This window comes from Lampris incognitus, chromosome 11 (genome assembly GCF_029633865.1).
Source record: "Lampris incognitus isolate fLamInc1 chromosome 11, fLamInc1.hap2, whole genome shotgun sequence".
NCBI classification, from domain to species: Eukaryota; Metazoa; Chordata; class Actinopteri; order Lampriformes; family Lampridae; genus Lampris; species Lampris incognitus.
Window position 1 is genome coordinate 54,380,456 of NC_079221.1, and position 22,213 is coordinate 54,402,668.

The window sequence follows — 22,213 nt, forward strand, 5'->3', positions numbered from 1 at the left end:
ATCCTGGAAGCCGTAGCGCCCCCCAGCGCTGCCACTACGTAGTAGCACCTGGTCTCGTCTGTTGTTATGTCTCTGAGGGGCGCGAACTGTGCCTCAGCCTGTGTGAACCACGTAGCCGCGGAAGACTCCCAAAACTCCGGCAGTTTTGTTGCAACGGCGTTCGTAGCCATAATGTGTGTGGTTTCAGAAAACTTATCCGAAAACCGACGTCGGGGTCACCAGTGTAGAGCCGAAGGAACGGAGAAGACCGTAGGTTCACACTTTGGCCGTGTAGGCAACTTTCTTTAATCCACGGTAAATCAGAGAGACAACAAAACCACAGCTCGACGGAGCGGAGGCGGCAAGAAGAACCAGAAAACTGGCTGGACAACCATAACTTAACCCTGCGTTAACCTGCCAGGGCAACCATGACTTAACCCTGCGTTAACCTGCCAGGGCAACCATGACTTAACCCTTAGTTCCTGGGTTGAATTCTGTCCCCAATACGTGTCCACCACAATACAGTCATAACTTTGCACAACAAATACATAAATATCAGGCTGATAGGTCCAGCAGTATGCAAGCTGAGCTGCTGACACATACACACACAAGCACACACAGACGCACGCGTATCGATTTTATTTTTTTGCAAGTAGTGAATTTACAATAACGTCTCGTGGCAGTCAGAATAGCAACTATTGTTTAAAAATAGTTACTATAGTCTAATGTTTAGGGACTAGACCCTTAAAATGAATAAACGAAACGGCCTGCCATAGTCTCTCACACAAGCAGAACACAGCATAACGAAGCCTCCATGTCCAATCAGCTTCTCTTTCACAATAGAATGCTGCCTGTTGCCATGGTTTCTGATATTCACGCATGGCGTTGTAGCGACATTTTCTCCAAAAATCATTAATTTTCGCTAATATTCAATAAAAGATTAGCGTAAAAAGTGGTCGGTTAGTTAAAGCGTTATAATCTCCAAGTAATGAGCAAATAATTTAACGTTCAGGTATTTATTGCACCCTGATTGAGTTTCGTAGTGGTTTGTCGCCCCATAAATAGCCGACGGCCCCATTTGGCTGTTATGGAGAGCGGGTTGCGTCATCGCGAACGGCTCTTAGATTAGAGATTAGTGGCTCCCTCGGGTTGCGTTGTCTCGAGCGGGTCTGAGATAGAGGTGATTGGCTCCTAGACAGAGATTAGAGCGAACGAGACATGCGCGTGTGAGGACGTCCCTGCCGGAGGGGCCCCCTCCCCTCCGCGAGCGGGCCCCAGATAGCCTGCCGCACCCGGCAGCTGGTGTCTGATGAGGGAATGAGAAAACTATATATATGTGCTAATGAGTGGGTGGATGTCCCTGCCGGAGGGGCCCTCGCTGACTGACGTAGCCTCTCTCCTTTTCTTTTTCTTAATTCATTGTAGGCCAGCTGCCGGTATGGGAAAACACTGGCTGCGCTACATGGCCGATAGAAACGGAAATGGTTTTCGGCGTCACTTCCTCCTTCGGTGGGTTGATGCTTGTGGGTCCGTGGACGTCACTGCCAGCTGTTTCCGGCGTCCGCCTTCATGACATCTGCTGTTTATTTTTATTTTTTTATTATCTCTTCTCTATATTCTGCCCTAACCTCTTCATTTGTTCTACTGAGTGATCTATTTTCTGTGCTTCGTTTACTGATCACTAGATTGTCTAGTTTTCTTTGTCAAACGACACTTGTGTTGAGTAGGCAGCCTCTCATTCATAGTTTACCAGCTTCGAGCTTAGCCTAGTTTAGGAGTTAGCTCTATTGCATTAGCCTAGTTTAGCAGTTAGCTCTATTGCATTAGCCTAGCTTTGGAGTTAGCTCTATTGCATTAGCCTAGCTTAGCAGTTAACTCTATTGCATCTGCTACTACTGCTACTACCACTACTACTACTAATACTGCTACTACCACTACTACTACTACCACTACCGCTACTACTACTACTACTACCACTACTGCTACTACTGCTACTACTGCTACTACCACTACTGCTACTACCACTACTACTACTACCACTACTAGTACTACTACTACTGCTACTACCACTACTGCTACTACTGCTACTACCAGTACTACTACTAATACTGCTACTACCACTACTACTACTACTACACTACTACTGCTACTACCACTACTACCACTACTACTACTATTGCTACTACTGCTACTACCACTACTACTATTACTGCTACTGCTACTGCCACTACTACTGCTACTACTACTGCTAGTACTGCTACTGCTACTACCACTACTACTGCTACTACTACCACTGCTACTACCGCTACTACTACTATCACTACTACTACTACTACCACTACTACTACTACTACTACTACCACTACTAATACTACTACTGCTACTACCACTACTACTACCACTACCACTACCACCACTACTACTACTACCACTACTACTGCTGCTACCACGACTACCACTACTAGTGCTACTACCACTACCACTACTACTACTACTGCTACTACCACTACTACCACTACTACTACTACTACTACTACTATCTCCAGCTGCTCCCGTTAGGGGGCGCCACAGCGGATCATCTGGTTCCACCTCTTCCTGTCTTCTACATCTTCCTCTGTCACACCAGCCACCTGCATGTCCTCCCTCACTACATCCATAAACCTCCTCTTTGGCCTTCCTCTTCTCCTCTTCCCTGGCAGCTCCATATTCAGCATCCTTCTCCCAGTATACCCAGCATCTCTCCTCCACACATGTCCAAACCATCTCAATCTTGTCTCTCTTGCTTTGTCTCCAAACCGTCCAACCTGAGCGGTCCCTCTAATATACTCGTTCCTAATCCTGTCCTTCTTCATCACTCCCAATGAAGATCTTTTCATCTTCACCTCTGCCACCTCCAGCTCCACCTCCTGTCTTTACTTCAGTTCCACTGTTTCCAAACCATACAACATAGCTGGTCTCACTACCATCTTGTAAACCTTCCCTTTAACTCTTGCTGGTACCCTGCTGTCACACATCACTCCTGACACTCTTCTCCACCCACTCCACCCATCCACATTAATGTGTATTACAGGAACCATAATGTTACTGTCTGTTTTTAGATTTTTGTTACTCATCTGACTGTTCCTGCGACTTATATTCCAAAGCTACTTCCATCCATCATCCATCCATCCATCCATCCATCATCCATCCACCCATCCATCATCCATCCACCCATCCATCATCCAAACCGCTTATCCTGCTGCCGTTTGGTCATTACTACAAAACCTGAGAAAAAAAGAAAGAAAAAAGTCCTCGACTTGCCGTAAGTCGGTTTATATGGCAACAACAACAACAGCAATAATAATAATACCAATCATAACAATATCAATAACAATAATAGGTGGCACGGTGTCGCAGTGGTTAGCACTGTTGCCTCACAGCAAAAAGGTCCTGGGTTCGAGCCCCGGGGTAGTCCAACCTTGGTGGGTCGTCCCGGGTCGTCCTCTGTGTGGAGTTTGCAGGTTCTCCCCGTGTCTGTGTGGGTTTCCTCTGGAGGCTCCGGTTTCCTCCCACAGTCCATAATAATAATAATAAGAAGAAGAAGAAGAAGAAGAAGAACAAGAAGAACAAGACGTAGATGAAGTATAGCTACTCATCAATAAAGCCATATTGCAAGAGGTCAAATCGAAGGAAAAGAACTTGTCAGCAGTTTGGTTTGACTACAGGAAGGCATTTGACAGCATGCCACACTCCTGGATAGAGAAGAGCCTCAAGATCCACAGAGTCTGCCCAACAACTGTCAAATTCATCACGGAGAGCATGAAGACCTGGAAGACCACCCTGAATCTCCATCATGCAGAGGGGTCGTTAACATCGAGACCGATCAACATCAGAAGTGGAATCTTCCAAGGGGACTCACTATCCCCACTGCTCTTTTGCCTTGCACTAGCAACACTCAGCAGTCTACTGAACAACAGCAGCTATGGGTACAAATCACAGAAAGGCAAACTGACCCATCTGTTCTACATTGATGACCTCGAGATGTTTACCAAGGATGACAATCAGCAGAGGCGTAGGGCTTGGAAGTTTGGTAGGAAGGTGTCCTACTGATGACTCAGTAACACCTCCAGCAAAAAAATAATCTAACTGATAAACGATGGTTGAGGGAAACAATACAAATACTATGACTTGTGTAATGATGACTTGGCTAACACAACACTGGCAGGCCTCATATCCACCAGCCTTTTCACTACTTCTCACTACTAACTAACACAGACCTTCTTCTTTTTGGTCCCCGCAGGACAAGAGAGGCAACACTTCTAGTCAAGGCTGTGATGACAAGTGCATCCCCATGAAATACAGATACTTTTGGATGTTTTACACCAGGCTGGGAGGGTCACAAGCAAAGATGAAGGTTCAAGGTGAGTCTGGGAGCGGGTAAAGACCGAGACAGCAAGGCACAAAGTGAGAAAGAGACGTGACGGTAATGAAAGAGGGGAGGAGAAAAAGAGCAGTCGACAGCGTGAGGACAGAAAAGTGGAAACTCCAGAAAAAGGAAGATAAAGTGAAAAGTGAGCTGGAGACAGAAAGACACCCCCCCTCCCCCTTAGTCAGCGTAGTGCATGATGGCCTCAACGTATTTTCCTGGAAACAGGCCTGTGGTGGCGTTCATCACACCTTCATACCAGCCATCCTCGTTTTTCTTGATCACACAGATAATGGCTCCTCTTGGAAGAACAACTCGTCCTCCTGATCAGCCATGTAGTCATAGATGGCCACCACTAGAGGGAGACAAACACCCAATTAAGCACGCTGCTGGTTAACAGTAAACCAACAATAACATTAACAACTTGTAGTAAAAGTAATATTCACAGTGCTTATACTACCACTATTATTACTAATTATTAGTACTATTAGAGTTAAGTATTACAAACACAGCTATCACTGCTCCTACGAGAGACACTACCATTATAACTACTGCTGTGACCACTACTCCCACTAATAAAGAAAATAGACCGTGATAATAATCACGTCTTTAGGTCTGTTACTACTAGTTCTACTGTGATTACTATTACCACCACCAACACTGCCACTACTATATTTATTAACAACAACAATAATGAGAAAAAACACAATAATAACAATTCCATGTCTTTTGTGCTGGATAAGATCTAATCTCGTAATGATGACATGGTGTTGACATATTGGCTGCTTTAAGCATCGAAATTGCGATGTTCATCTTCTTTTGTTCTTTACTCTCATCCCAGCTGTTGTCTCGCTTGGTCCATATGTTGTGCTGATGGTTAGCATCTGGTTTTAGAATCAGTCTCTTCGTAAATCCTCTACCTTTCTCAAGGTAGGTTGTTGGAGCCCAGGGAGGGTCCTCCTCTGTACAGGGGTCATTGTACTCAACTAAAGCGGACTCCTCCTCTTCCTCACCTTCCTCTAATGGCTGATCACGGGGCCAGACCTCATCAGGCCCTGGTTGGCCCTCGACAGCTGAGGAAGGGGAAGAGGATCGTGTGAGACTGGGGAAATGGGTCGGGAGGGAGGGAGGGAGGAGGTTATTATATAGCTGGAGATTCAGATCGTACGACAGTGGCACTCAACCATGTGTCATGAAGAGCTGTGTGTACACAGGTTTTCTTTCAGACCAACACTACAGCTGCTGAGCTCACTGACCATTCCTCCTGTTTTTGGCTGAAGGTGTGTGGTCAGTGAACTCATCTGAAGTACAGCAGTGTTGGGTTGGGGAGAAAAACCTGCACGCACATGGCACTCCATGGCACATGGCTGGTATCACCCATGTGCCATGGAGTGCCATGATTTCCAACTGATTGTCATGATGCCCAAACAAATCAACTCTCATTGGTGTGATTATCAGAAACACCCCAATCAAGGTTACTCAGGCAAATGGGGTGCAGGTGAACAGAAACACCAATCAGGGGATGGAGAACAGGCGAGCCCCGATGGTCCAGACCACACAACCATGACCGTTACGGAGTGTACATGAGTTAGAATATTACATTAACATGCCAGAACATACACTGTGAAAATTTACATATGTAGCCGGGTGGGGATTGATTTCTAAAGTAAAAACACCACCAGAGGGCGCTGTGCCTTGTGGAGCCCCCCCAGCGCGAGCTAGAACAGCGGAGATTAAACCGGAAGTTCCGGGTTTTTTGTTCCCTTCCTCAAGTACGCTGGAGTGGTCGGCTGTGTTTCTAAGAGCTTGTAAAAGAGGTAACGTTCTATGTTAAATGGTGTCTAATGCAGAACATATGGAAAGATTCATGTTAATAATGCTGTGTTAGATGTAATATGTGAGATCTGTTGCCGATTGTAATGTTATACTGTGTGATCTTCGCAGATTTATCGTTAGAGCGTTTCCATGTGTAACGGATAGCCAAGCAGAGTTAGGCATCCATCACACCACGTGGGGGAGGACCATGTAAAACGCTGTACTTGTGAGTGTTAGCTAGGCTAATCACATTTACTAGCTACAGATGTTGTGTTTGGTGGCAACTAACTTTGTGCTTTTCATTTGTTTCATTTATTTTCGTGTAACAGGGAGGACCCTGCAGCTATTTATTGTGCAGTTATTCTATGTGGTTATTGTCTTTCATGTGATTAGGCACTTGTATGCTAGCTAGTTTCCACCGGCTAGCTGCACAAGGGATTAGGCATTGTATAGGCTAAGAGCCTGAGATTTATGTTGAGCAGGATCATTGTTGAAACTCTACTTTTATTAATGTCATTTTTCTAAATCATAAAATTGATCGGAATAAAGAACGCTGTTTTTTATGTTGTCTTGGGATCATTAATTTTACCAGGCTGCATATTTTGGTACCAGGAGTGGGGTGATGAGACCGTAAGGCCATCGGAAGCGTATGCGCCCAGAGGCGTGAAGGAGCTGATATGCTTAAGCGCGGGGACGCGCTTCCCGAAGGAGGGAGGAGGGTGGGGGGGGTAGTGTAACGTGCATGGATAAGTAGACACGTTGGTCCTTGACTAACGGGTCGGACCCTTTAGTCGGCTGGTTAACGTTGTTGCTTGCGGAGTGGGAGACACGGGTTCGCGTCCCGGCTGTGACGACGGTCTCCCAGACTGCCCCCCGAATTCGCTACACATACATGGAAAATAAGCTGAGTTTCATATATGAGCTGTGATGGTAGTCTATGGAGGATAAGAGAGATAACTCACATTGTCTTAACAAGACAGCTATCAACACAGACAATGAACCAGCAGAATGAAGTACAGATTTAAAAGATCACTTACCCTCGCTGTAACATGTGAGAGTCAAGACGCACATGTGTAACCCAGGTTAAAATAACCTACATATAATTACAGTTGAAACATAATAAATAAATAGGTAAATAATCATAGTTATTCATTTTGCAAGTAAATAGTGAACAGTAGATAAGTAATTCATGGTACCAATAAATTCCTATTCATATTGTTGGTTCAGACTGCTATTTCTTGAACGCAGCGCGTGCAGTGCTGATTAGCCAATCAGCTGCCTTGCTCGAGAGGGAGGGCGTCCCAGAAGCAGCTAGGTTCCAGAACGCCAGGCAAGCGCTTGAGAGAAGCCACTGGAACGAGAGATAGAAGATTCTACTTTGAAATAGCAGCGAGCTACAATTGGTTCTTTCTTTATCCAAGTTGAGTATTTTGTTGGTCTGGTCCTCCTCCGAGCCCTGGGTTTGTGTTGTGTCCGAGTGTCGTCCAGGACTTGGTGAGTCAACTGCTAACTAGCACAAGTTGACCGTTTTCAATGTGTGTGTGCATAGGCTAGTTAAAGCTCTAAGTAGCTCCGTTATGTTGGGGATCATAACTTGTGTAAAGATTATTGAGGAGCTACGTGTTTCTTTTGTGAACCGAATTCAGAATGTATGTTTCTTTTGTGCAAACCGAGTTGCTAAGCTAGCTCCTTCCAGCTGGGCTGCAGCAGCAGCATGGTGTATTAGCACAGACATTAAACTGCGTCACGTTTTAGCGGTGGGCAGATTGACCATGTCAGTCGGTACTTCTGTTGTTTTCTTTTGATTATTTTATTGAGAGATATGTAAACTAATGTCTTTGCATGTGTGATGTGCCTGTTATAATGCAGGCCAGGGGTTTTTCTTGGATTGGGAAGATCGCGCTTGGTGTTTCATCCCCCAAGATGGCGAGCCACCTATAGGAGCCCTGCTGGATCCACGTGGTCTGTCTGCGGCTTCAGACGGCTCATTCTCAGGACAGCAGCCTACAGATTCGAGCACCTGGATTGTGGTAGGACTGACATTTCCAGTTTGTTACTGCAAAACGCAGTTGGACTCAGTGGACCAACAATGGACTTTCCAAAGAGGACGAATTAAAGCCTACATTGATTATTGATTTTGATTTTTGATCTGATATTGCATTGTTAATTGCTGTATCGGCTGAGTTTGTTACTCATTCATACTGTTCATGGGGTAATGCAATTGTGTGTTACTTTTGGCATTCTGATTTACTGGTTAAGTAACTTAGGTTAATGGAAATTAGAACCGAAACTTAAAGGGCTAAGGGAACACAATAGAACATAAAACAAATTAACATAATTTGTCAACTCAAACAAGAGATAACTTCAAATTAGAATTAAAAGGATCCTAAATTAGAACTAAAATATCTATCTAAATTATCTGAAACTCAAAATAGTGGTTTAATAAGGGTTAAATCATAAAACAAGAGGTTTCAAGGAATTTATCCATTCTCACTGTGTTATTGTGTAATTGTGTATGTTTCTCTGTCTATGTATACAATTCTTTATATACGTAAAAACAAGCCGGTAGTTCAAACTTTATCCCTGGTCTGTGGTCTGCAATCATTTGATGCTAGTTATAAACTGCTCCTAGAAACCTAGAACTGGTCCTAGTCAACTGCCAACTTCTACAATGCTATATATGTAGGTGTGATGGGTGTCACTGAGTGACAAGAGTTGAGTCTGTCCTTATAAACCACCGAGTGGGACTGATGCACAGAGTCTCCTCCATGCAGACCTGCCTTTGTTTAGCTGCTACTGATAAAGAACTGTTGTCTTCACACTGACGCTTAAAATAAGCTTTTGCTTTACCGTGGCCAAATAAATGTTTAACTAGACTTTCCCTTTCTCATGGCAACTTCTGTTTTATGATCCGCTGTGCTCATAATGTTTGGGCACAACCTCAATTTATTATTATTATTATTATCATCATCATCATCATCATCATCATCATCATCATCATCATCATTATTATTATTATTATTATTATTATTATTATTCATTCATTAATTCATTCATTCATTCATCGTAGCCGCTTCTCCAGAGTCGGGTCGCGGTGGCAGCAAGCTAAGTAGGGCACTCCAGACGTCTCTCTCCCCAGCAACGTCCTCCAGCTCCTCCTGGGGTTTCCAAGGCGTTCCCAGGCCAGATTGGACATGTAGTCCCTCCAGCGAATTCTGGGTCTACCCCGGGATCTCCTCCCAGTTGGCCGTACCCAGTAAACCTCCAAAGGAAGGCGCCCAAGAGGCACCCTAATCAGATGCCTGAACCACCTCCACTGGCTCATTTCGACGCGAAGGAGCAGCGGCTCTACTCTGAGCTCCCTCCGGATGTCCGAGCTCCTCACCCTATCTCTAAGGCTGAGCCCAGACACCCTACGGAGGAAACTCATTTCAGCTCATGACCATAGGTGAGGCTTGGAACGAAGATTGACTGGTAAATTGAGAGCTTTGCCTTCCGGCTCAGCTCCGTCTTCACCACAACAGTCAGGTACAATGTCCACATTACTGCTGATGCTGCACCAATCCGCCTGTCAATCTCCCGCTCCGTCCTACCCTCACTCGTGAACAAGACCCCGAGATCCTTGAACTCCTTCACTTGAAGCAACAACTCATCCACAACCCGGAGGGAGCAATCCATCATTTTCCGGTAGAGGACCATGGCCTCAGACTTGGAGGTGCTGACTCTCATCCCGGCCATTTCACACTCAGCTGCAAACCGCCCCAAAGCTCGCTGGAGGTCACGTTCTGATGAAGCCAACAAAACCACATCATCTGCTAAGAGCAGAGACGCAATTCTGAGATTCCCAAAATGGACACACTCCTCACCTTGGTTGCGCCTTGAGATCCTGTCCATGAATATCACAAACAGAATCGGAGACAAGGGACAACCTTGGCGGAGTCCGACACCCACTGAATACGAGTTTGACTTTGTGCCGAGAATGCAGACACAGCTCTCACTTTGGTTATACAAGGACCGGATGGCTTGTAGCAACTGTCCCGGTACCCCATACCCCCATTATTATTATTATTGTTATTATTATTATTATTATTATTATTATTATTGTTATTGTTATTGTTATTGTTATTGTTATTGTTAATTATTTCCAGTGTTTTCTGTTTCCTCCAAAAAACATTTCCCTTGGGATTGAGACTTTTTCTCATTACACATACAACCAAATAGTTTTAAAACCAGAAATGTTAAAATTGGACACAACATTGACAAATGATAAAAACCAAAAGAAAAAGAAAAATTAGGTCATTCTAAAATATGACTGCTTTTATTAAACTTTAAATAAATGTCAGGATGATATTTTGAAAAGATATTTGGGCAGCAAATTCTCAATGTTGTTAAGTAAAACTTCTGCTTTCAAAACTGAACAAAATCTATTGTAAGTTAGAACTTTTCAAGGAATTATTTTAATTTTGAATTTGATTATACGTTTTATAATTACCACTAAATAAATATATAACTTGATAGAAAAAAAAATCCAGTAAATATGTCAATAGGAGATTATTTTGTACACAAAACCAATGAAAATATTTTAAGCGGCAAATTCTTACTTACATACTTGTTGTGGCAGTTTTATGTTAATTTATTTAAAGAAGGTAATAATCACACCATTAATGATCATTAACTAATTATTGCACCATGTAGGTGAACACATCATTAAACATGTTGGTGCATCAGGTTATATTTGGTTAAAATCATAATTCTTTTCTCTCAAACAACAAGGCAACGTGACTGAAAACTCTGAAATCAGCAGTTTTCTAAACATATTGTGTGAAGCACCGACTTTTATCAATGGATGACCACATTTATTTTGTCCATTTTCTGAGGAGGCTAAACTCTGGTTTCAGAGGTTGGGGGATTCAGTAATTTCTCAAAGTAAATCTCACACTTTCATGTCATGTAGGATTTACTTTCCATTTTATTGAAATGGTACTTTTTGTGTGATCATAGCATGTATACAGATGTGAGTACAACAAAATTGAAACACTGACAAAACTGACAAATTTGAAAAGAATATTTAATATTTTTTATTTGTGCATTAGTATGAAACCAGTAATACAATAACAATAATAGAATAGAAAAACAGACAATGCAACTAATACCATATATTAGAAGAAGACCAACAACAACATATTACTACAATTATATTTTTGTTATTATTATTATTATTATTATTGTTATTATCATTAGTGTTATTAATGGTGATGTTGTTGTTATTGAGCTTACCGTATGTCCCAGCTGGCAGATCAGTCACTGTGAAACAGAGGGAGGTTTTTGTACGGCTCTCTATCACCGTGTGAACACATCCTGACTATTGATATCATGGAGACTCTGACAGTAGTAAACTGCTGTATCCTCAGCCTGGACTCCACTGATGGTCAGGGTGAAGTCAGTCCCAGACCCACTGCCACTAAACCTCGATGGAGTTCCTGACAGAAGAGTGCTTGCGTAATAAATGAGGAGTTTAGGAGTTTCTCCAGGTTTCTGTTGGTACCAGGAGAAACAGAGTCTCGTGCCACTACCACAATCAGTATCAGCAGGTTGACTCAGTTTGCATGGCAGACTGACTGATTCTCCTACATTGGCAGCTTTCATTGAAGTAGTCTGAGTCACAGTGACCTGACTGCTTGATCCTGAAAACAGAAACACACAAACAGACTGAAAGTGAAGGCCTTCATTGTCTCACATGTACATCTGGAAATCTCTGTGAAAGGACAGATGTGTTACTCATTACATCACATAAACACATAGAATTCCTTTTTTCAGGTGTTGTTTTAACTGAAACTCAACAGTGTAAAACACAAACAGGGACTTGGTAGAAACAATGTGCAGGTGGGGAAACACAAACTGGTGAGATCAGAGAAAGTTCTTTCAGGGGAGGAAAAGTTGAGATGAGGAAAACAAGGAAGACAGTGAATCATCTCTGCCGGTCTTACCTTGAATAAAGGCAGCACATGTCAGGATGAAAATGCTGCTCCAACACATGGTTTTTACCTTTGCTGTCACAATGAACAAGTGTTGGTGGCTTTGCTTTGGACTTGCAGAGTTATAAAGGTTTCATGAGCACTGAAGCATGTCCTTCAAAGAAGAAGTGTCCTCTCTATGCAAATGAGCTTCCTGGTGAGACTGCTGTTAGTAGCAGATGTGTATATCATGTCTTGTGAGGACACACCGTCTTGTGTGTGCTCCAGCCACTTATTACAGTAGTCACCACCACCTTCTGTGACTAATGCCAAGTTAGATGAAGAAGAAATGATCTTGGATTAAGAACACTCTATAACACTTCATAACACCTTGAGAAGTTATGTGAAATTGTCATGCTTTGATTTCATGATATTCAGATTATACCGTTCACACACTCGAACACAAATCCAGTTCATTATGAAACTGGAAGAAAAAAAAAACTTCTCTCAGGGTTTTTCATTTATGTCCAAATACAAGCTCCCCTACATATGCAGATCTTCTTGTTTGTCTTTCAGCTTGTTTCCTGTTTCTCAGGGGTCACCACAGTGGATTTTACAGTTTCCATCGTACTGATGGAAACTGGGCGCAGCATCAATGGAGGCCGTTGTTAACCCAGGCCTTGACAGATCCGGTCTGGTCTTGTCCTCCCCTTTAAGTCCCTTAATAACCTAGCTCCTTCGTATCTTTCTGAACTCCTTCATATCCACACGCCCTCCCACACTCTCAGATCCTCTTCTGCTCTCTAACTCACTGCACCTTTGGCCCGCTTGACTACCATGGGGTCTAGAGCCTTCAGTCATTCTGCCCCCCGCCTATGGACCTCTCTCCCACAAGACAGTCACAAGACTGACTCTCTTTCAACCTTCAAATCTCATCTCAAAACGCACCTTTTCAAACTGGCATATTCAGTCTGATCCACGCTTCATTGAGTTTGGTGCAGATGATGATGTTATACTTATCTGTTGTGTTAACTTCTTATTGTCTACCTGCTTTGTTTTGATGCTCTGCTGTCTGATACAGTGCTGCTTGTTTTTTACTGTGTTCTGTAAGGTGCCCACTGATAAAATGTTTTATTATTATTATCATCGTCATCATTATTATTATTATTATTATTATTATTATTATTATTATTTATTTTGCTTTTTTTATCAGCAAAACGATTTGACAAAACTCACGCTAGATACCCTTCCTGACACAACCAGTAACCCTCTGGACGGGGGCACAGGTAAAGCACAGGATGGCGCCACATATACAAATAACCTCCCTGAAATCAGTTGCTATTGTCTAACATTCCTGATTGTTGTGTCCAGAGATGAACTTAATCCCAAATCAAGTATTGTCTGAGAAGATCTGTGCACCAATAAGAAACAAACAGGCGAGAACAAGACTGGGTGCTAACTGAAGCTACAGTCTACTACTACTACTACTACTACTGCTACTACTACTACTACTACTACTACTGCTGCTACTACTACTACTACTACTACTTCTACTGCTACTACTACTGCTACTACTACTACTGCTAGTACTACTACTACTGCTGCTACTACTACTGCTACTGCTACTACTACTACTGCTACTACTACTACTACTACTACTGCTACTGCTGCTACTACTACTACTGCTACTACTACTACTACTACTACTACTGCTACTGCTACTAATACTACTGCTACTATTTTCAGCTGCTCCTGTTAGGGGTCGTCACTGCGGATCATCCATTTCAGTCTAAGTCTAAGACAGTCTTAAGTCTAAGTCAGTTTAAGTCTAAGACAGGGGCATGGACACACGTGCTGTTGCATCATGGTACTTTTTTGTTTCTAAACTGTGTTGAAACAGTTAAGTTGTGTTCCACTTGATGTCTGACGTCAGAAATGCTAGCTGGTTGGTCACAAAAAGAAGTGCTGCACCTCCCAGTGGCCGGACTGGAAATAACAGGGGACAAATATGGACACCCACAAGAGACTGACGTTAATATGGCTGGCATTATGTCAGTAATATTTGGCAATGTAAACTGGCCCATTACCAAAGAAATGTATCAGCTGTGTTGTAAATTAATATTTCAAACGTGTGTTTGGCCATTTAACACACTGTTTTTATTTTTCATAAAGTTGAGACCATTCAATGTTGAAAATCAAGATTATATGTATTTAAGAGAAGACATTGCGAAAAATGCTGTGTACTATTATGCTATACAGCCTTGCTGAGCTCTAATAAGTGCATCTTGGTGACCTACAGACTGAAAAGAAACGCTCTGAGTTTCACACTTCAACTTAAAGGACCAGACGACCCCATTTTTCCAGTAAGAAGTTGAAATTTCGGACTTTCCAGCACATCCGGAACACATAAATGCATAGTGTAGCATATGTTTTTGTGCTCGCATTAAAATGTGTACTCACAACTCTTTAAACAGAGATACGTATGTATGTGTTTATTGAAGACGTTGATCACTTCTCCTACTTCGGCAGCCTTCTCTCCTCATAAACTGACATCGAGTCTGAGGTCAACCATCTCCTGAGTTGTGTCAGTGGTGCTTATGCCAGACTCAGTAAGAGTCTTTGAAGACCGAGACCTAAAGGCCCAAACAAAACTCCTGGTCTACAGAGGGGTGGTTCCCCCCACCCTGCTGTATGAAGCAGAGTCATGGACCACCTACAGCAGGCACCTGAGAGTCCTGGAACAATACCGCCAAAGAACCTTATGAGAGATGCTGAGGATCAGCTGGAAGGACAGACGCACCAACATCAGTGTTCTGGAAGAAGCCAACATGACTAGCATCACCACCACAATAATGCAGCACCAACTCTGATGGACAGGCCGTGTCATCCGCATGTCCAACACACGTCTCCCCAAAGAGATTCTGTACCCCAGCTGAAGGAAGGTCAGTGAGCTCCCGGCAGGCAAAAGAAAAAAACGTTTCAAGGACAATATCAAGCCCAGTCTGAAGAAATTCACCATCACATCGAGCACCTGGGAAGACATTGCACTGGATAGATGCATGTCATGAAATGGAGCTCCACTGTGCTGCAGAGAAAAACCACAGCACCACAAGGAGTCAGAGAACAAGACTCAACCACCACCACCAACCACCACCACTTTCCCCTGTCCACACTGCACCAAAGTATGTGGCTCGCAGATCTGCCTCTACAACCATCTGAAGACCCACAAGTAGTCAAACCAATTGAGAGGACAGTCATACTCGCTTCGAGTGACCGCTGATGATGATGATGATGATGATGATGATGATGATGATGATGCATGTGTGTACGTACGTACTTAAGTTTTATGATAACTGTTGCTCAATTCTGATGGTTGTAAAGCACTTTGGCACAAACCTGGCTTGGTGTTGAGTTGCTCTAAAAATAAATGTGACCTTGACCGAGACCTTGTTATTATATCACATGACAGGAACATGTTATAGGAAATGTTCCATCATCTCAGCCTCAATTACATCCTCAAACATTTTATGAATGTTGCAGTGAGAATGTTATTCCTTTATTATGAAATATTGTGGTAATGTTTCATAAAATAAAATTATATAATCTGCTACCTCAACAACGTTCCCAACACATCTTCACAATGCTGCAGACAAAACCTTCCACCTGTGTTAGAATACCACACTACAGGAAGTCTGTGAATGTTCTCATTCATCCAGGTCATGGTTGTCCAAAGGAATTGAATCGAGTGCAGCTGGATTTGGTACATATCCATGAAGACGTTTCGCCTCTCATCCAAGAGGCTTCATCAGTTCGTGCCTTTCTGACTAGACCAAGCTAGTCTGATTGGCTGGTGATGAAACTCAGATATTTATCCTCTTTGGATTCGTTATCAGAGCTATTGATCCGATGTTAAGAAGCGACGGTCGTTGGAGGTGTTAGTTTTGACTTCGTTAGTGCTCCATTCAGTGGTCATGAGTCGTTGGAGCCGTTAGTGAGCGAATGTTGTTCTTGGAGGCTAGGCTTCTTGAGTCTCCTGGGTAGAGATGAAAGGACGGCATTATAAGTGGGAGGTTGGTGGTGTGGCAGACCTCCTTCTCTGTTGAGGGATGGTCTTTCCAGTTTCGCATAGATGGGTTCCTCCAACCCTCTTTCAAACCATCTATATTCCCTGTCCAAAATGTGTACGTTGCTGTCCTGGAAGGAGTGTGTCTTCTCCTTTAGGTGTAGATAGACTGCTGAGTCTTTTCTTGAGGAGTTTGGCCTTCTGTGTTGGGCCATCCATTTGTGTAGTGGTTGTTTGGTTTCTCCTGTGTATAGGTCAGTGCAATCCTCATTGCATTGTACAGCATACACCAGATTGCTTTTCTGGGTGTGTGGTACACGGTCTTTGGGATGAACCAGTCTTTGTGGGAGTGGGTTGCTGGGTTTGAAGTATACCGGGATGCGGTGTTTGTTAAACTTTCTCCTGAGTTTCTCGGAGACCCCAGAAACATACGGGATGACTACGTTATTCCTTCTGTTCCTCTTCTCCTCATCGCTAACCTGGTTGGTCTTTCTGGAACGTGTTATGTTTTCACAAAGGTCCAACTGGGGTAGCCGCAGGTTTTTAAAGCTTCCCTCAGGTGTTTGTGTTCTTCCCGTTGGGCCTGAGTGCTGCTGGGCACATTATCAGCTCTGTGTTGCAGAGTTCTGATGACGCTCAGTTTGTGTTCCAGAGGGTGGTGTGAGTCGAAAAGTAGATATTGGTCTGTTTGTGTAGGTTTCCTGTAAACCCCAATGTGGAGGCTCCTGTCTTCCCCAATGTGGACGTCACAGTCCAAGAAGGGCAAACTGTTGTACTTAACGTCTTCCCTTGTGAACTTAATGTTCTTTTCCACTGAGTTGATGTGTTTGGTAAATGCCTACACCTCTTATGTTTGGATTTTGACCCATGTGTCGTCCACATATCTGAACCAGTGGCTCGGAGGTGTTCCTCTGAAGAAGTTCAGGGCCCTGTGTTCTACCTCTTCCATATATAAGGTGGCCACAATGGGAGATACCGGTGAGCCCATTGCACAGCCGTGTTTCTGTCTGTAAAACTGGCCCCTGAATTGGAAATATGTAATGTTCAGGCAAAGGTCCAGTAGTTGGCAAATCTGGTCTGGGCTGAGGTTGGTCCTATTGTGGAGGTGTTGTCACGTAGCAAACGTTGCCTCACAGTTTCCAAAGCCTTCATGGTTGGGATGCAGGTGAATAAAGAGGTCACGTCGTAGGATACCATGGTTTCATCCAGTTCCAGTTTTACGCCTTGGACCTTGTCCTCGAAATCAATGGAGTGTTGGATATGGTGAGATGTTTCGCCCACTAAAGGGGTCAAGATGTTGGAACTCCATCGAGGTTTAGTGGCAGTGGGTCTGGGACTGACTTCACCCTGACCATCGGTGGAGTCCAAGCTGAGGATACAGCAGTTTACTACTGTCAGAGTCTCCACAGTATCAATAGTCAGGCTGTGTTCACACGGTGATCGAGAGCCGTACAAAAAACTCCCTCTGTTTCACAGTGACTGATCAGCCAGCTGGGACATAAGCTCTATAACAACAATGATAATAATATAATAATAGAAATAATAATAATAATAAAATAATAATGACAACAACAATACTAAAAATAATAATAATAATAATAATGGTAATAATAATAACAACAATAATATTAATAATAATAATAATAAATATAGCCTCAAGCGACGATTAATGGGGTCCAAGCAGTATTGCAGCCGCCATGTGTCCGATCTGTTTCATATTTGGTACATGGCTTCTATGTGCCACAAAGAATAAGCCTATCACATTTCATGAAGATTGGCCGTTCACACTAGCAGATATTAGCTGCTGAATTTTGATTGGCTGTTTGGCAGCCATTTTGGTAATCCAGCCAATCAGCACTTTAGGCAATGTAGCCAAATGGGTCCAAGTATAAGTATACCAAATTTCAGATTTTTTGATCAAGCTGTTTTTGAGATGTCGGATTACTTGGGTCGCCTGTGTCCTAGACGATTACCGTAATTTTTTAATATGTCGTGTAGCCCATGAAATTAGATACCACACAGGACACAATTACTTCCGGGGTTCTTGTAGCTTAATTTTATTGTTTGAACCTTCGAATGCAGATCGTTTTACTGAGTGCATAAATTCCTGTGTCTTTTGAGCAAACAGCTCATACATGTTCACAGACGTGGCAAGTTTAACAGAAAAGATTTTAAAAGGAAAATAATAAATACAAAATACAACATACGGTGCAAAATACGGCAGTGGACTATGTATGTTAAACAGGGTTTAACAAAGACATGTGGAACTTCCTGAAGATCGCGCAACTTCTCACTCTGTCAGTTACCTTTAAACATAATTAAAATGCATATAAAACCTTTACATTTCCCTTACTACCCAAATACAATGGCATGGTGTGGCTTTATGCACGCCAACATTACCTTGTCATGCCTGCAATGGCAAACAGTGGTCGACGGCTCGCGCCCAAAATCACCGAACATCAACTCCAGTAGCGTCTAAATCAAACCATCTTGTCAAATTACCGACATACAATATTGTTTGGAATAATGTTACAGGTATATTTCACAAGATATTTACCCCTACTTACTACGGAGTCAGAGCACCGTCACACCGCAATCTTCAGGCGCTCCACACAAGAAAAAAAGAAAGAATACCCAAGATGCACTTGGATAACTTGCAGAAAGAGTACCCAAGATGCACTTGGATGACTTGCACGGAGTTACAATAAAAGTCCACCACACTGCCACTTACTGGTCAAAACATGCAATGACAACCAAAACTATAAAAATACACTCACAATCTGCTTCACAATTTAAATACATCAAATGAAATTTTACATGGCTTGACAGTGTAACAATTACATATATTAACAGTTAAACTATACTAAATTTAAGTGGAAAATCATTTAACATATTTAACAGATTTACCACCCGGCTACATACTCCCCTGCAAATATAGTCAACGTCCTCGGTGACTACGAAACATGAACTGACTCAAATACTCCCTGCAAGGCCTTTTCAAAGAGAGCAGCACCCAGGCTTGTCAAAACCTTAGAGACCATGTCTGTGCTGACTGAGACTGCATTACAGGCCGACTTTGGCAGATGAAATGGGTTTGAATGAGATCCAGCCATTTCCCGCTTGCTTTTCCTAATGGCAGGTTTAGGTGCATAGGTTCTACGTCCTGCTCCACCAGCATCATCTGTTAGTGCGGGCCTGTCCCTGTTTTCAATAATGGGCAAGTCACTGTCGCTAACGTCTGGGTGCACATCATTAACACATTCTGTTTCTGTGCCACAATTTCTCATATCTGAATAACCTTCCTCAGGTCCTTCACCGTCACTCTCATCTGTGGGTGCTGTCACAGGTAAACTAACACTTTCTGCTGCAATAGGCAGGTTAGGTACTTGCACAAGCCGGCGAGGGATGACTTCCTCAACAATAACAAAATCAGCCTCAGGTGACTCAGGCTCATCCTCAGCTACAGGCTGTGTAGTGGTCTGTAACCTAGTTCTAGTTCTTGGTTTGGGAACTGGTTTCGCACAAGGTCGCAACTCTGACCTATGAACTCTTTTAATGGGACCTCCCTCAAAAGGTTCAACAGTGTGTGTGGTACCCTGGATGTCAACTACCTTGTAGACTGTTGAGGTCCATGTGTCCTGAATCTTATGTCTACCTGGGGGTCTGTGACGTAGGAAAACCAACTGACCAATGTCCACAGGAGGACAATACACCTTCTCATTTTGCAGTGAGATCCTCTCAGCTGCCCTCTGCTCTGAGTACTCTCTGGCTCTCTCGTGTGCCTGTCTGAGTCTCTCCTGATGAACAGACAACCAATCCTGTTTCCTGTCTGACACACACTCACGCCCTAATAAAGCATCTACTGGGAGATGTGGCTGTACCCCGAAAAGCAAATAATAAGGCGAGTACCCTGTGGTGGAATGAGGAGTGACATTATAGGCATATACTACTTCAGACAGATGCTCTGGCCAACGCTTTTTTTTCTCTGGTGGGAGTGTCCTTAACAAGTCATGGAGTGTGCGATTGTATCTTTCACACTGACTGTTTCCCTGTGGCCTGTAGGGAGTTGTCCGTGTCTTTTTAACCCCATAGAGTTTGCACAGCTCTGCTATAATTTCACTCTCGAAATTTCGACCTTGGTCTGAGTGCAGTCTCTCTGGGACCCCATATTTCATGAACCACTCCCTGAGCAAAACTTTAGCTGTAGTGTCAGCCTTCTGGTCTTTGGTAGCATACGCTTGTGTGAACTTTGTAAACACATCGGTCACAACAAGGACATTTTCACGGCCATCTGAAGCTGCCTCCAACACTGTAAAATCAACAGCCACCACTTCTAGAGGTCGGGAGGCCAGGAATGCCTGAACTGGAGCATGGATTTTTGGCTGAGGCATCTTGGTCAAAATGCACCGCTCGCAGTTTTTAACCCAGCTTTCAACATCCTCGCATAGCCCTACCCAAAAACACCTCCCTCTTAGCAAGTTTACAGTGCGCTCTATGCCCTGATGTCCCATGTTGTTATGTACATTTTCTAGAACTTGGTCCCTCAAACAACTAGGCACAAGTAACTGCCACACTTCTCCATGACGTGGGTCTGTGATAACCCTGTACAACAACCCTTCTCGTTGTTGTATGCATCTCCATTGTTTCAACAATCTTTTCACTTGACTAGACAGGGCTGCTCTCTCTCTGGGACATGGCCTCCTCCCCCGATCCCAAAATGCCCTAAACTCTTTTAGGGTGGGGTCACCGGCCTGAAAACCTACCAGCTCCTCTCTGGTATAACCTGGCAGTGTGGGGGTGTTGCCCTGTTTAGTACCTGTCTCACCAGACCTCGACTCCCCAGCACGGATCTGTCTCACTTTGTAACACTCCAGACCTCTAGAGACAAGACCAGGATCCAGAACTGTTCCTCGCTCAATCAGGTTACACACAGTGATACAGTCGTCAAAATCCGAGTCAGGGTCTTTTTCAGGCTCCCCTGCAAACTCCTGCCTAGAGAGAGCATCTGCGGCGGCATTACTGCAACCAGGACGGTACTTAACCTCGAAATCAAAAACAGACAGTTGCGCTACCCACCTCTGCTCTATAGCACCTAACTTGGCTGTCTTGAGGTGGCAGAGGGGATTGTTATCAGTCAGGACAACAAACTTTGAACCAAGCAAGTAACCCCTGAATTTTTCAGCAACTGCCCATTTTAAGGCAAGCAACTCCAACTTCATGCTACTATAATTTCGGTCATTCTTCTCAGCCTGGCGTAGTCTGCGGCTAGCATATGCTAGGCCACGTCTGGTGTCACCTTGCTGCTGACACAATACAGCGCCTAATCCATGCTGACTAGCATCTGTCTCAACTACAAATGGTTGTGTGAAGTCGGCAAAACCCAAAATGGGAGCAGAGGTAAGTTTTTCCTTTAACTGCTCAAAGGAAGAGTCACACTCTGGTGTCCACATATTACAAAACTGTTGACATAATTTCCCTGTTTTTTTCACACCTGAACATTTGTTGACTAGGTCATGCAGTGGCCTGGCAATCTGTGAGAAGCCTCGAATGAATCTCCTGTAGTAACTACAGAAACCCAAGAACGACTGCAGCTCTTTGGCAGTGGTTGGGACCTTCCAGTTCTTAACAGCAGATACCTTGGAGGGGTCAGTTCCTATACCTTCTGCTGACACCTGATGACCCAAAAACTTTACTGACTGTTGTAGAAAAGCACACTTCTGCAACTTCACCTTAAGGCCCGTCTCTGCCAGTCTCTTAAACACAGTCTCAAGTCTCTCCAAATGCTGCTCAAATGTCTCTGAAAAAACCAAGATGTCATCTAGGTAGACCAGGAGTATCTGAAAAATGAGATCATTCATAGCAACTTGCATAAGTCTCTGAAATGTAGCTGGACCGTTACAAACACCAAAAGGCATTCTCACATACTCATACAGACCAGACGGTGTAGTAAATGCAGTCTTAGTCCGATCTCTCTCATGCATAGCTACCTGGTGGTAT